The 16,188-nt window shown below is 44.7% G+C and overlaps 1 protein-coding gene across 4 annotated transcripts in view; it reads left to right on the top strand.

Moving 5' to 3' along the window:
• The window catches only part of astn1 (astrotactin 1), a 4,064,875-nt gene that overhangs the window by 3,747,002 nt on the left and 301,685 nt on the right, over positions 1-16,188 (top strand). The window lies entirely within an intron of this gene.

A 16,188-nucleotide genomic window follows, 5' to 3' on the forward strand; every position in this document is an offset into this window, starting at 1 on the left:
AAGGGACTCTGTGATCAGATTGAACCAAAGTACCTGACTTTAAAGAGAAATGCAGAGGCGTTATGAACTGTACGGATCGTGCAGAGACCTTCTTGTTCATAGAGACTGTCAATTAAGAAGGCTTTCAGTTGGAGGAATAAGAACGAAAAAAAAATGAACTATATTATTATATCTGTTTGCGTGTGTTGTTTTTTTTGAAACGATAAAGTATATTTACTGTGTGCATTTCTTAAAGGATGGTGAAAAGGTGAAAAATAAAACCATCTTGAAGTTGATGGTTTATTTTTTTCCTTGGGGGGAGGTGTCATGTGAGAGTACCTTTAAGAAATGGATGTTTATAAATGGGCGTGTATATAAATATCCGTAGTGAGAGTACCTTTAAGAAATGGGTGTTTACTACTGCAGTGATGTCAGAGAGTGGGTGGAGCTGGGCTGTCTGTCAGCTTTTTACTTTCATTTTTGAGCAGGCTGCAGGGTGTGTTTTAGTTTTGTTTTCAGTGTTGGAGCTGAAGCCAGACCAAGCAGGTGTACTGCTGTTCTCTCTGCCATCAAAAGACTATCTCTGGATCATTTGGTGAATTCAGAATTATAAATATTCTCAGTAGTGAAGTTAAGCCTGATGTCTTTCTGTTTTGAAGTTTTTCTTAAGTCTTCATGATGTTAAAGAAAAGCTTAAAGGATTACTTAGTGTTGTATTCTTTGGGGGTTGTATTTGAATTAATGGTTGCTAAGATGTTCACTGTATGTTTTTAAAAAATTAACTTGAGTTCATAGAATAAACATTGTTTTGCTTTAAAAAATACTTTTCCATTTCTGCTGTACCACACCTGTAGAGTGGGCTGTGTGCTCCCCATACCACAATCTAGTAAAAGGTGTGGGTCAGGTGAACTCCATGATACACTTTGGGGATCTCTACACCCTGGCCCATAATAAAGGTTAGGAGGGGTTATTGGGTTACGGGGATCGGGTGGAAGTGAGGGCTTAAGTGGGTCGGTGCAGACTCGATGGACCGAATGGCCTCCTTCTGTACTGTAAAGATTCTATGATTCAGATCTCCTTGGTGGAACTTTATACCAGGAAAAGTGGGCAAAAAGAAGTGCAACTGCAAAGGGCTCCCCCAGCCATAGCATTGCCAGAACAGTGGCTAAAAGGTTGTCAACCTGAAGATCCCAAGGCACCCGGAGGCTACTCACCTTTTTAGTGGCTGTTCCCTTCAGTTCCGGGACCCCAAGTGCAAGCCCAGCTGCCACCTTTCTTCAGTGGAGCGAGAACACCCCCAACCAGTTCCTTTTCCGAGGGAGCATTTGAGTAGTAATTGGAGATGCAGAAATCCCAGGGGGCAAGCAGCAGCACTGGTTCCAAATTCTTGAGACCACGGACTACCATTCAGGGCACTTATGCATCTCTTACACCAGCCAAAGCCCTCTGCCACCAACCCACCAACGCCACTGTAGAAATTGTCAGTATTCCTGTTGCATTAGATTTGTCAACTCTGCCTTGTCCCCTTCTGAAACTATTTCCAAATATGAGAATGTTTTGATCGAGTGGTTGTGTATGTTTTTTCTGTGTTATGGCCAGTATTACTGGAGGTACCAGTGCTATATTTTCAAGGGACCCCAGTGAGGGCCCGTTATTTGTTAGGGCCCAGAAATTGTAAAGGCAGTGCACAGAGCTCTTTGGGGCATGATTCTATCGCTGTGACCTTGTCAATGACCTTAAATATCTTTGGGTGGGACATTCAGGCACAGAAAGGCTCCTAATTGACTGCTGCCCTCTGTATTACTCTCCAAGCTCCTTTTGCTTTGGTGAGTCTGGGTAAAGCTCAACAGTCAATAAATGTTATCCCTTTCTATGGGACTGATACAGCACCATTTTAACCTGGGAGTGAACAACAGTATTCAAGCTGAGTTAACAATGTTACAGCTGGGACTAATTCAACATGACATACAAAACACCACTCAAAGCTTTGGGTAAATGAATAGATAATAAATCTCTGCCTGTGACACTAATACTGGAAAGAATCCAGAAAGAGTGCGATGAAACTTGCTACATATTTCTGTATCAATGTGTCTGACCCGTTCAAGCAATTTTGTATAGAATTAGCAATCTTAATGTGGGCGCTCAATTCTGATATATTATCAATGGGTAAATGGCTACAGCTTTACAGTGGTGATGTGAACTGTAGGTGGTGCCGTGAAGGTTGTTACGTTCTGGTGCTTGGCCGGTCGGAATAAATGCATTAGTGACGTCTAGTTCCTGACTAGTTAAATGTTTATTGTAAAAGCAATAACGGGGGTTAGAGAACCATAAGACTAATTATTAAAATCTACTCACTATTATAAATTATCTAAGAGCTACTACAAATGTGATTATTCACTACGACGACTATCTCCAGACTCACTGAGGTAATCATGTCGCTTGGTTGTTCTCTACTGCCACCTGCCGTTTGGAGGTTGTATTTAGTATTATTTACATGATTGCTTGTGTATTTCATCACATTCCCTTTCCTTTGGAAATATATAATATTTACATACATTATTTCAATTTACTGTACAATATACATGATATGCATTATGCATCCATTATTTACATATTTACAGTCCATCACAAATTCAATCTGTCTGGCTTTCTTCTGCATCTTGTCGACCTTCTAAGCATTGGTTGAACTTGTGAGTTTGCTTGATTTTCACTTGTTGTTGAAGATGGTTCTGGCTGTGTTTTGTACATTTTCATCTTGTTCTGTTTCTGTCTGCTGAGGTAGCATTTGTTCAGTTGTCCTTAGATTGCTTCCAACAACATCCTGTGATTCCAAAACAAAGGGTTGCTGAATCTTCAGCAAGGCTCTCCTGTTTCTTCTTCGAACTTGATCATCATCAGTGATGATGATGTATGACTGAGGACCTGACTGTTGTATTACCTTTGCACACTACAATCATCCATTCCCATCAGGATCTTCCACCCTGACTGTATCATTCTTTGCTAACGGTTGTAGACATCTTGTGGATTTGTCACAATACCTCTTCTGCCTCCTTTTTTGAAATGTGATCTTCCTCACAAGTTTTTGATTTGTTTGTTCCAGTGGAATGTATGGTAAGATTGTTTCGAGCTGTTGATTCATCAACAGTTGTGAAGGAGATAATCCGTTTATCAACGGTGCTGCTCTATAGCTAAGTAACACGAGATATGGATCTTCCCGGGAGGGGATGCACAAAGGCTCCAGAGGTGTTGCGTAGAGGTCAAAATGGAGCGTGGGTGCCTTGAGGTGATGGTCTCGGGTTGGAGAGTTTTTGAATCAAGAATCAGAATTCTTGAGGCTGCTAACCCTTTCCCTTCAGATTGTTTACGTCTTGCACAGTCTGATGAAGACAGGTGGGCTGGAGAGAGTGATGTGAGTGAGCTGGGCTGATACTTAAACATGGTTTGGCACCTTCGAACTCGCCAGCTGACAGCGGGCGGACATATTGCTTGGAGGGGATCTCGTCTGTGCATAATTAATGAGGTTCTGCTTGCAGAATCTGGCACAGGATCCAGCTATTCTGGCCAGTTGGACAGGTGTCGCTGGAGCCAAGAGCCACCAGTCTCTGAATAGGAGAATTCCGCCCTATTTTTGTTCATAAATGTTGACTCCCCTTACCAATGCTTCAGGAGACTGACTAGTGTTTTAAATGTCAATTTTTTACAATACGCAACAGCAATAAGAAATGAGAGCGGCTGCAGTTGTTAACATAATTCTATTGTGAAATCAGCAGTTAAGATGTTTGACCTTGGTTGGTGATCTGCTTTAAGGCAGACGAGGGCTGGTTGAAAGGGAACATCACATTTCAGAGGATGAACAATGGGGAGATCTGAACTTCTCTGGTATTGAATTAATCCAGCTAAATGCGAGAAATTGGGTAACAGAAGAAATGTGTTAAACGGAACTCACCTAAAGAAACAGGGCATTGTACTGGAACGTATCCAGCCTTAGTTATTATTCTCTTGTAAATCCATGTACGTTGACAGTTCGATTAGGCAAGATCAAATTAAGAGCTGTGTTTGCTTTAAGTAAACATCGTAAAACCACTGGTATACTCAGTACACAGTGTCATCTCTCAAAACTATATTGTTGTCTAATTTAATGCAGAATCCTGACCATTAATAACTTGTAACTCTTAATGCAGGATTATATCCTGGATGTTGATATGGAAAAACAAAATCTTTCCACATTTGGGAGAAAATATTCAAATATCTTAAACTTTGGAAAATAATGAATAAAGATCCAACCCAGAGACATTGAAATTATGCAGAATCTGATCAAAGAACAACAAAGAACAAAGAAAAGTACAGCACAGGAAAAGGCCCTTCGGCCCTCCAAGCCCTTGCCGACCATGCTGCACAACTAAACTACAATCTTCTACACTTCCTGGGTCCGTATCCCTCTATTCCCATCCTATTCATGTATTTGTCAAGATGCCTCTTAAATGTCACTATCGTCCCTGCTTCCACCACCTCCTCCTGTAGCGAGTTCCAGGCACCCACTACCCTCGTGGTGCATGAATTAGAGAGGTGCACACAAAACAAAATGCGCCACGTTTCAGTCTATATAACAGCTTTCACTGTGTCCACCTGTCCGCCAGGACAATAACAACATTTTCTTGGCTGCGGTAACTTGGCTGAGGGTCATCACTCCTCCATGGACTTGAAGGTCAAACACAATCGATCCCTGCCTCCACAGTGCCACGTGATATAGGCTGACAAAAAGTTTCATGGAGAGATGCAGCAGATATTTCTTACTATTGTTATGGACAGGATAGGGGGGTTGGGGGGGGGGGGAGAGAATTAATTTAAACTGTCCTAAATTCTCCACGGCTACATGATGCCATATGAGAGTACCTTTAAGAAATGGGTGTTTATAAATGGGTGTGTATATAAATATCTGTAGTGAGAGTACCTTTAAGAAATAGGTGTTTACTACTGCAGTGATATCAGAGAGTGGATGGAGCTGGGCTGTCTGTCAGCTTTTTACTTTCGTTTTAGACTGTTTGCTGCAGGGTGCGTTTTAGTTTTGTTTTCAGTGTTGGAGCTGAAGCCAGACCAAGCAGGTGTACTGCTGTTCTCTCTGCTATCAAAAGACGATCTCTTGATCATTTGGTGAATGCAGAATTATAAATGTTCTCAGAAGTGAATGTAAACCTAATGTGCTTCTGTTTATCGGGTTTTTAAAAAATCTTCTGGATGTTAAAAGGAACGTTTACGGATTACTTAGTGTTGTAGTCTTTGGGGGTTGTATTTGAATTAATGGTTGCTAAGATGTTCACTGTTTGTTTCAAAAAGGTTAACTTGAGTTCATAGAATAAACATTGTTTTGCTTTAAAAAATACTTTTCCATTTCTGCTGTACCACACCTGTAGAGTGGGCCATGTGCTCCCCATACCACAATCTATTAAAAGTTGTGGGTCAGGTGAACTCCATGATGCACTTTGGGGCTCTCTAAACCCTGGCCCATAACAATGAACAGAATGTTGTTTTTGTTTTTGATTTCCCCTTTATAAGCGGTGGCATGTTTTCCCCAACCCTTCATTTTGGCATAAGATCACAAGACGTAGGAGCAGAAGTACGCCATTCGCTCCCTGAGTTTGCTCCACCATTCAATGAGATAATGACTGATCTGATGGGCGGCATGGTAACACAGTGGTTAGCACTGTTGCTTCACAGCAGCAGGGTCCCAGGTTCAATTCCCGGCTTGGGTCACTGTCTGTGTGAAGTCTGCACCGTGTCTGTGTGGGTTCCCTCCGTGTGCTCCGGATTCCTCCCACAAGTCCTGAAAAACGTGCTTGTGAGGTGAGTTGGACATTCTGAATTCTCCCTTTTTGTCCCTGAACAGGCGCCGGAGTGTGGCAAATAGGGGATTATCACAGTAAATTCATTGCAGTGTTAATGTAAGCCTACTGTGACACTAATAAAGATTATTATTTTTAATCCTCAACCCTCCTTTCCTGTTAGCCCCATAAACCTTGATTGCCTGACTGATTAAAAATCTGTCATTCTCAGCCTTGAACCTACTTAACGACCCAGCCTGTACAGCCCTCTGCAGTAAACAATTCCACAGATTCACTAATCTGAGAGAAGAAAATCCTCCACATCTCTGTCTTGATTGGGTGACCCCTTATTCTGAGATTATGCCCATTGGTCCTAGATTCTCCCACAAGGGGAAATAACCTCTCAGCATCAACTCTGTAAAGCCCCCTGAGAATCCTTTCTGTCTCAATAAGGTCATTTCTCATTCTTCTAAACTCCAACAAGTATAGGACCAACATTTCCTCAAGAGAATCACACCACACCAAGGATAAACCTAGTGAACCTTCTCTGGACTGTCTCCAGTATATCTTTTATCACGGGCCAGGGTTGTGAGAACCCCAAAATGTATCATGGAGTTCACCTGACCCACAACTTTTAATAGCTATTGGTTATGGGGAACACTCAGCCCACTCTACAGGTGTGATGCAACAGAGATTTAAAGTACTTTTAAAACAAAACAATATTTATTCTATGAATCCAGTTAACATTTTATAAACACACAGTAAACATCTTAGCAACTATCAACTCAAATACTCGCCACAGAGAATACAGTACTCTACAAGTAACCCTTAATCTTTCCTAGCAATAGCCATAAGACAAATACCCTCTTTAACAAAGCCAGCAGCCTGAAATTCTCTACTGAGAGCAGTTATCACTTTTAAATTAGCAAGTGATCTTAAGATATACTTTTCATACAGGGGGCGATCATAATTACATCTTGTTTGGCTGGATGCAGCACCAACTCTGAAAACGAAACCAAACACACACTGTAGCTACCAGCTCAAAAACGAAAGTAAAAGCAGACAGACAGCCCAGCGCCACCCATACTCTGACATCACTGCAGCTATTTGATAAACACCCATTTCTTAAAGGTACACCCACTACAGCTATTTGATAAACACCCATTTCATAAAGGTACTCTCACATGACATTTCCCTTAGATAAGGTGACCAAAACTGTTCACAGTATTCCAGGTGTGGTCCAACTACTGCCTTGTATAGTTTTAGCAAGACAGCCCTACTTCTATACGCCATTCCCTTTGAAATAACATCCTATACCATTTGCCGTGCCTATTACCTGCTGAACTTGTATGCTAGTTTTTTGCGATTTATACAGCAGGACCCTCAAGTACCTCTGTGCTGCAGCTTGCTGCAGTCCTTTTCCATTTAAATAATACTCAGCTCCTACCAAAGTATGCAACTTCATATTTTCTTACATTATATTCCATCTGCCAACTTTTGGACCAGCACATCTGTGACGACTAAAATACTTTAGGAATATTGGATTCTAAGTATTGGGCAATTTCAGGGTTAAAGGCCTAGGGTTAGAGTGTGTTTAACTGAAATGGTTATTTTTAAAAAAATTCTTTTTGCAGATCCTGGGTATTTTTAGCAACCAGAAGGTGAAATTGACAAAGGAATATGTTTTTCAGTCTAGGCTACTGGACTGTGGTTTGACTGGTAAAGTCCCTGGGGAGTTAATTTGCTTTGCAGCCTGCAGAGGTAATTCATTTTCAGTTTGAGGAGATTAGGTTAGGAGATTAGATTAGGAGCTATGAAATACAGAGAGACATTTTGAGAAGCTGTGGAGGGAATCAGCTTTTTGAAGAGAGCCTTGGAGAGAGCAATTGAATTCTGATCTGCCTGACACTGAGTCCACAATTCTCCCACAGTAAGATAGATTGAGATTGTATGTTTCTTTTCTTGTTGTTTAATGGAAATTGAGTAGTAGTGTTTAAAGGGGTAATTATAAGCTGCTCTTTTAGACTATGAAGTTAAATAAAGTTAACATGGTAGTCATAATAAAGTTTTGTATCAAAAATATCCAAGTCCTATTTCTTGATGCAAGCACGCTGGAAGCGGATCATTCTTTCCGCACAGTCTTACAAATGGGATCTGGGATCATAATCCTTATCCTGTCTATATCCCTCTGTAGATTCTTTGTGTCATCCCCACCATTTGCCTTTCCATCTATTTTTGTGTAATTCGCAAACTTGGCAATAGGACATTCACTTCATTCATCTAAGTCCTGAATATATATGGTAAACTATCCTTTATTAATAACCCCACAGTAACCTTGAGATCAGGTAAAATAAGAGAATTGCTTATTTGACACACACAAAACAGAGAAAAGGAGTTTTCAATGTTCCTCACTTGCCCTTATACGATGAAAGAGGGATAAGGGATGGAAAGAGATACAGGGCAAAGAGCACAGAGCAAAGAAGAATTATTGTTTCACATGTGCCTAAGTCCAGAACTAAATGCCTACTTATCTATTCCTTCAGAGGTTAGTAGGTTAAAACTGTTGCAGGGTGTTCTGCTTTTCCAGAAGCGAGGGCTTCCTCGATGAGAGAAGAAACACAGAGAAGAATTGGACATGTGGGAACAGGTACACAACTTCAGGGGCAAGATTCTGCATTGGCTGACGCCGGAATTGTGAAACGCGATTGGGCGGAGAATCGGTTTTGATGCCAAAATCATGGCAGGCACCATGTTCACGCCAGATCACAATTCTCTGGTGCATCGATAACGGTGTCAATGCATCCATGGGATGGAATATGATGACAACCCGCTCTGCAATGAGCTCTGCTGCTCCGCATTATTAACAACATCTGACTTCTGCCCACAGTCGCTCTTTCCACCGTCCACCTGGGTGATCCCTGTATGCAAGCTGGCCATTCCATCACATGATTCTATTGAAACCCTTGGGGTGGTGGAGGTGGTAAGGGGGGATGGTGGGGATGGAACGCAAGAAAAGTGAGCACTGGCTGAACTGCAGTCCCTGAGCCAGGCCCAATCCCCAACTTCTGCCCATTCCCACGCCCCATTTGCGGACAACCAGAGCAGCCCATCCCTCACACACTTCTGACAGAACAACAAGGCAGGTTGTAACATTATGCACAGGTGTTTAATGTGATAACGTACAGACAGATTTGAGCCCTAGCCCCTAACACTAAACTGTGCCCTGCACACCTGTCAACTTAACTGCTGTCTACTTTTCTGGCTTTATGGGCCCTAATGTTCTGCCTAGGTGGTTCCCCAGATGGTGCAGCAGGAGTGGAGGAGGCCTGTAGTGATTCCCGCCCTGTGGCCTTGGTCCCCGTTGGCGGCCATCTTCAGGGACGACCGGGTCTGGATGGGCCCGGCTGCTGCTCAGATGTCCTTGATGGTATGATGCAGCCCTCTTCAGCCCGCTGCCCATGTGATGCACCAGGGACAGAAGAGGAGGAGTCCGATGTGCTGCGGTGTTCCGGCACCTCCCCTGCGGATGTCTCCAGCACGGACGCCATCACATCCTTCTCCCTCGGGGTGCCCGATGACACCCGGGCTTCTCCATTGGACAGGGGTGCAAGTGGAGCTAACCCCCGTCACCTGGCGCTGCCAGGCCTGGAGGCTTGCTGCCATCTCGGCTAGGGTCTGCATGCTCGCAGCCATGGACCATCTCCGTCTGGGACTGGGCCACATCATGCTGCGACTGTGCCACTACCTTGTGGGTCTGTGCCACATCAGCCAGTGAATGTTCCCTCTCTCTGGGACTGGGCCACCTCCCACTGGGTCTGTGTCACGTCAGCTAGTGCCTGGGCAATGCTGTCGATGCTCTCAGACATGGCCTGCTGTGACTGGGCCACGTTCAGGAGCGCCGCTCTCATGTCCAAGTGTCTGTCCCAAATGGCTTCTGAGGGAGGGCAGCCCTGGCCTGAACCTTGGTCAGCGTCTGCACAGAATGCCCTAGGCCTTGGACATGCTGATCCATGGCCGAAACCCTTACCCCCAGGGCCTCCACCATGGACAGCACCTCCTGCTGCTGCACGCAGTTGGATGTTCGCCACCAGCCCCTCATGTAGTCCCTGGCTCTGCAACTGTATCACCATGATCAATGGGACTATCCGTTCCAGAAGCCTGAAACCCTTCTGGACGGCAGCTAGCCCTGGGGTTGGCCTGCCCTCCGACCATCTGCCCCGTCAGGAGTTCCTACCTCTACCTACTGTACCGGAGCATGTGTGTGGTGCGCACCAGAGAATGCCCCAGGAGCCTCTTCACCTCGGGTGTACTTCACGTCTTCGGGAAGTCGGCCCCTCGGGGGTGGAGCATCTGGGGAGGGCCTCAGGTGACGTCCTGAGGCCGTCCCAATGGCGTGCGGCGTACTCAGCGATACGCCCTTTTTGAGGGGGCAGAGTATCTGAAAAATGACGGCGCCCCCGATTCCAGTGTAAAAACAGATTCTCCAGCCAATCGCCGAACGCGATTTTGGCGTCGGCAATTGGAGAATCCAGCCCAGCGCGTCTATGGTGTCCGAAGCCGAGAAATTCTCTGGTATGAGTAATGGCTAGTCAGGCATGTCCAGGTAAAGTCTTTGTCCATGTAAAAAATAATAACATTTATAAAGTAGCCACGCTGACGTGGATATATATATATTTTTTATATATATATATATATTCCTTCCTGAATTCTTGAGGGCACTATACAAAAACCCGAGGCTCATTTTACCATGATATGTTTGTGTTTCTAAGTGAGTAGAAATGTGCATTTCAATAATGAAAATCAAATCTCATCAGCCGATTGTCATTCATCAGCAAAAAGCACATTCTGTAAGGGCAGCACGGTGGCGCAAGTGGTTAGCACGGTTGCCTCACGGTGCCGAGGTCCCAGGTTCGATTCTGGCTCTGGGTCACTGCCCATGTGGAGTTTGCACATTCTCCCCGTGTTTGCGTGGGTTTCGCCCCCACAACCCAAAAGGTTGTGCAGGATAGGTGGATTGGCCACGCTAAATTGCAGCTTAATTGGAAAAATTGAATTGGATATTCTAAATTTATTTTAAAAGAGCACATTCTGTGAACCATTTTCTCATTTCAATTCAGCGATGACTTGGTAGTAATCAAGCTTTACAACATCTTTCTATTCTCCCATGCACCTTCCAGTGTTCCACAGCTAGTTATTAACAGGAATAAAAAATCACAGTTCCAAAATAGGTAATATTCATTTTCCAACCTCACATTCAGGTTCAGTTTCCTATCCCCGTCGAGACCCCACTGGCTTCACTGTTGAATACATACCATTTTAATTCTGTAGTTCAGTACTCATCCATTCAGTTATTCAGTGACAATTCTTTTATGGCAATTCATCCCACACAAATTTTACTCAAAGTAAGAAGTCTTACAACACCAGGTTAAAGTCCAACAGGGTTATTTGGAATTTTACTCAAAGGCTCTGTGCCGATTCTGCTTTCTAACTCTAGAATATGGACTATTTCAGCACGGCAACTGGCTATTCAGTTTTCACCCACAGAAACCATCTAACCTCATCCCGATCTCAAACCCCTGCTTGATTGTTTCAAGCAATTAATTCCCATCTAAAGTAATTAATGAATCTACTCATTATGGCAAAAAAAAGGCTTCAGATTCTACAACCTCTGAGCACTTTATTTCCTATTCTTTACGTTTGTACCATTCATCATCTTGTTGACTACACAATTTATTTTATCACTACTTGTGCAATTATAATAACCTTGAAGATCCCCTTCTCAGTTCCCATAAAACTGAATGAATTCATGCTGCATCTTTTCTATCGCTCTCTACACTTTGCTGTAATGGGTATGTGTTATATTTGTGTTGTACGCCGCAAAGTGTAAAGAAGTAGAGGTATCGTGCTCTAAGTTTGTAATAACATAGTGCAGGGCTTAATAAGAGATGTTGCTTCAAAGGGGTAAGATGGTGAACTCCCCAAAGCCTGCACAAGCACTCAACCAACATCACTACAGATCACGTGGTGTTTCAACAGCGGGCAGTGTTTTGAGATCACGTGGTGTTTCAACAGCGGGCAGTGTTTTGAGATCACGTGGTGTTTCAACAGCGGGCAGTGTTTTGAGATCACGTGGTGTTTCAACAGCGGGCAGTGTTTTGAGATCACGTGGTGTTTCAACAGCGGGCAGTGTTTTGAGATCACGTGGTGTTTCAACAGCGGGCAGTGTTTTGAGATCACGTGGTGTTTCAACAGCGGGCAGTGTTTTGAGATCACGTGGTGTTTCAACAGCGGGCAGTGTTTTGAGATCACGTGGTGTTTCAACAGCGGGCAGTGTTTTGAGATCACGTGGTGTTTCAACAGCGGGCAGTGTTTTGAGATCACGTGGTGTTTCAACAGCGGGCAGTGTTTTGTTTTTATATAAATTTAGAGTACCCAATTATTTTTCCAACTAAGGGGCAATTTAGCATGGCCAATCCACCTACCTTGCACATCGTTGGGTTGTGGGGGTGAAACCCACGCAGACATGGGGAGAACGTGCAAACCCCACACGGGCAGTGACCCAGGGCCGGTATTCGAACCCGGGTCCTCAGCGCCGGAGGCAGCAATACTAACCACTGTGCCACCGTGCTGCCCCCACAGCAGGCAGTGTTACTTGAATACTTTGTTTAAAAAGTGTTTTAATTGTGTTTTCCCGTCTTATATTCCACCCCCCCCCCCCACCCCCCCTTGAATACTTAACAGTATGACACAAAACCTAATGGGAGGGTGAGTTGTGAGGAGGATGCAGAGATGCTTCAGTGTGATTTGGACAAGTTCAGTGAGTGGGCAAATGCATTGCAGATGCAGTATAATGTGGATAAATATGAGATTACCCGCTTGATTGCAAAAACAGGAAGGCAAATTATTATCTGAATGGCTATAGATTGAAAGAGGAGAGTGTGTAATGAGACCTGGGTGTCCTTGTACGCCAGTTGTTGAAAGTAAGCATACAGGTGCAGCAGCTGGTAAAGAAGGTATATGGTATGTTGGCCTTCACAGCTGGAGGATTCGAGTACAGGGGCAGGGATGTCTTGCTGCAATTATACAGGGTCTTGGTGAAACCGCACCTGGAATATTGTGTGCAGTTTTGGTCTCCTCATCTGAAGAGGGATGTTCTTGCTTTGGAGGGAGTGCAACAAAGATTTACCAGACTGATTTCTGAGATGGAGGGGCTGACCAATGAGGACAGCTTGAGTCGGTTAGGATTATATTCACTGGAATTTTAAAGAATTAAAGGGGGGGTGGGATCTCTTAGAAACCTATGAAATTGTAACAGGATGAGATGGGTGGATGCAGGAAGGATGTTCCCGATGGTGAGGAAGTCCAGAACCAAGGATCACAGTCGAAGGATACAGGGTAACCCAAAACCATTTAGGACAGAGATGAGGAGAGATTTCTTCACCCAAACAGTGGTGAACCTGTGGAATTCACGACCACAGAAGCGGTTGAGGCCAAAACATTGTATGTTTTAAAGAAGGAGTTAGATATAGTTCTTGAGGCGAGAGGTATCAAAGGATCTGGAGGAAAGGCGGGAACCGGTTACTGAGTTGGATGACCAGCCATGATCACAATGAATGGTGGAGCAGGCTCAAAGGGTAAATGGCCTCCTCCTCCTATTTTCGATGTTTCTATGAAGCGCAAAACTGTGCAAAACTCCAACTACAGCCTGACCAATGTCTTGTATAAGTTCAACATCACCTCATCTTTCTACGAATCTCTGAAAGACATGTGAAAAGTTTGGATTTTGCTTTTGCTGGTTCCTGTAAGAAGATCGCAGGATACGATTTTCAAAAAATGTTTTGACAACGCAGTGGTTACGAATCATGTAAATCACAATGCACTAAAGCCCCCGCGGGCCTGCTGTCCTTCAGGACACCTCTTTGGAGCTGAAGAAATATAATAGTTCAACGGCTCAAATCCTTTCCCAGAATAAATCATAAACACATCGGACAAACTGCAAATGCCAGGAATCTGAAACAACAAACAGTAAAAGGTGGGCGCACAGCAGGTCAGTGTGTGCAGAGTGAACAGAGAGCATGAGATTTCAGCCTGGGGGCCTTCCTCACAACCATTGAAGCAAGAAAACAAGTGTACAAACTTTCATTTCTGTAGCCCCTTCCATGACCTCAGGAGAGCCCAAGCTATTCACAACCAATTGAAGTGCTTTTGAAGTATAGTCACTGTGGTAATGTTGGAAACACAGTAGCCTACGTGTGCAGAGCAAGGGCCCCACAGCAACAATGAGGTGAATGAGCAGTGGTGTTGCTTGCTGGATAAATATTGGCCAGAGCACGAGAGAGATCCCTTCAGGAACTTCAAAATAGCACCTAGCTTGACAACCCACTGCAGCACCCTCTCGGCACTGCGCAGCTGTGTTTGTAGCTACCCGAGTCTGACAAAGAAAATGGAAGCAAATGAAGTATTGAAATCAACTTTGAAAAGAAGGAGATAGAGTGGAAAGCAGAGCTATTCTGAAAATGACTGGATGAAGTAACTTGAAAAAGAAAACCTGGGGATGATATAAAAATCATCTCAGCCAAGCAATTGAAATACATTGGGTGAAATTCTCTGTTTGGGAGACTGAGTATTGATGATGGGGCCTAATTGCATCTGGTTCATGTTCCCATTGGTGGCGTTATTTGTGGAGCAATTCAGGACATGCTAATGGACCAGCACTCTGCTGCCGCGAATTCTGAGCAATTCCCGGCCCAGCGCTTTATTCTAACCGCTGGGGTCAGAGCTAGCGCCAAAGCGCGTGGCAGCTGGAGCTGTTTTTAAGCGCTCCACTAGGCACCCACTCACTACATCCACCAGAGAAGACCTACCCCCCAAGGTCGGGAGTCCGAGGTGGACCCACATTTCTATGCCAATGAGAAGCGGAGGGATACCCTCTTCCACAGGGTGGGCTGCAGACTCAACCCCGCCCTCCGGAACAGCTAATGTGGTCCCACTATTTAAGAAAGGTTGCAGAGATAAGCCAGGGAACTACAAACCAATGAGTCTCATGTCAGTGTTGGGGAAATTATTGGATAAAATTCTGAAAGAGGGAATCTATCTCCATTTGGAGAGGCAAGGTTTGATCAGGAATAGACAACATGGGACTTCCGGTGGCAGCCATGAAGGAGTAGGTCGCACATTTGGTGACTCCCGCTCGTGACGGACATTTTGGACCTTTTTCCCCTGACTTTTTTCGGAATTTTGTTGAAGGGTCGGTGGTGGATGAGACTGTGAGGAGGAATCCCACCCAGTATATGGAGACACCGTACAGAAGTGGACGTAAGGGAAGAAAGAACCAGATCGAGCAGACATGTGCAGATTCTGCAGCAAAGGAAAGCATGGCGGATCTGCAGAGTACTGGCTCGGCGGCCCAGTGGACACCGGACCAGCTGGTGGAGTTTATTCGGGAGGGCTTTGCCAAGCAAAGGGCCCGATCAAGGAGTGGATCACTCAGGTGGAGCAGAGACTGGACGCCCAAGATAGTGCGGTCCAGAAGGTGCTGAGCATGAGGAACACCTAACGGCGCTGGAGGCGCAGGTGGGGCTGATGAAAGAGCAACAGAAAAGGCTGCAAGACAAGGTGGAGGACCTAGAGAATAGGTCCCGCCGGCAGTACTTGAGGATCGTTGGCCTCCCTGAGGGATGTGAGGGAATGGACGCAAGGGCTTATGTGCTGAATATGCTTGAGAAGTTAATGGGCGAGGGGTCGTTTTCTAGACCCCTGGAAGTGGACAGAGCACACAGAATGCTTGCGAGGTTGCAGCGGGCGAATGAGCCACTGAGGGCGATGGTGGTACAAAAGGCATTTCTCATGTAGTGCAAAAGTAAAAACAATTTTAGCAGAATCCCTACAGCAAAGATCAGCCACCTCAGTCTCTATCTAGATCTTTGCTTTTCACAAAGCACTTGGACTTGAGGTTGTTTTCGTTGGAGAGAAGAAGGTTAAGAGGAGACTTAATAGAGGCATACAAAATGATCAAGGGGTTGGATAGGGTGGACAGTGAGAGCCTTCTCCCGCGGATGGATATGGCTGGCACGAGGGGACATAACTTTAAACTGAGGGGTAATAGATATAGGACAGAGGTCAGAGGTAGGTTCTTTACGCAAAGAGTAGTGAGGCCGTGGAATGCCCTACCTGCTACAGTAGTGAACTCGCCAACATTGAGGGCATTTAAAAGTTTATTGGATAAACATATGGATGATAATGGCATAGTGTAGGTTAGATGGCTTTTGTTTCGGTGCAACATCGTGGGCCGAAGGGCCTGTACTGCGCTGTATTGTTCTATGTTCTATGTTCTAAATGCACAGATTCCGTGATGAGGAGCAGATTTTGCGTTGGGCCAAGCAGACACGGA

Source organism: Scyliorhinus torazame, chromosome 7 (genome assembly GCF_047496885.1).
Source record: "Scyliorhinus torazame isolate Kashiwa2021f chromosome 7, sScyTor2.1, whole genome shotgun sequence".
NCBI classification, from domain to species: Eukaryota; Metazoa; Chordata; class Chondrichthyes; order Carcharhiniformes; family Scyliorhinidae; genus Scyliorhinus; species Scyliorhinus torazame.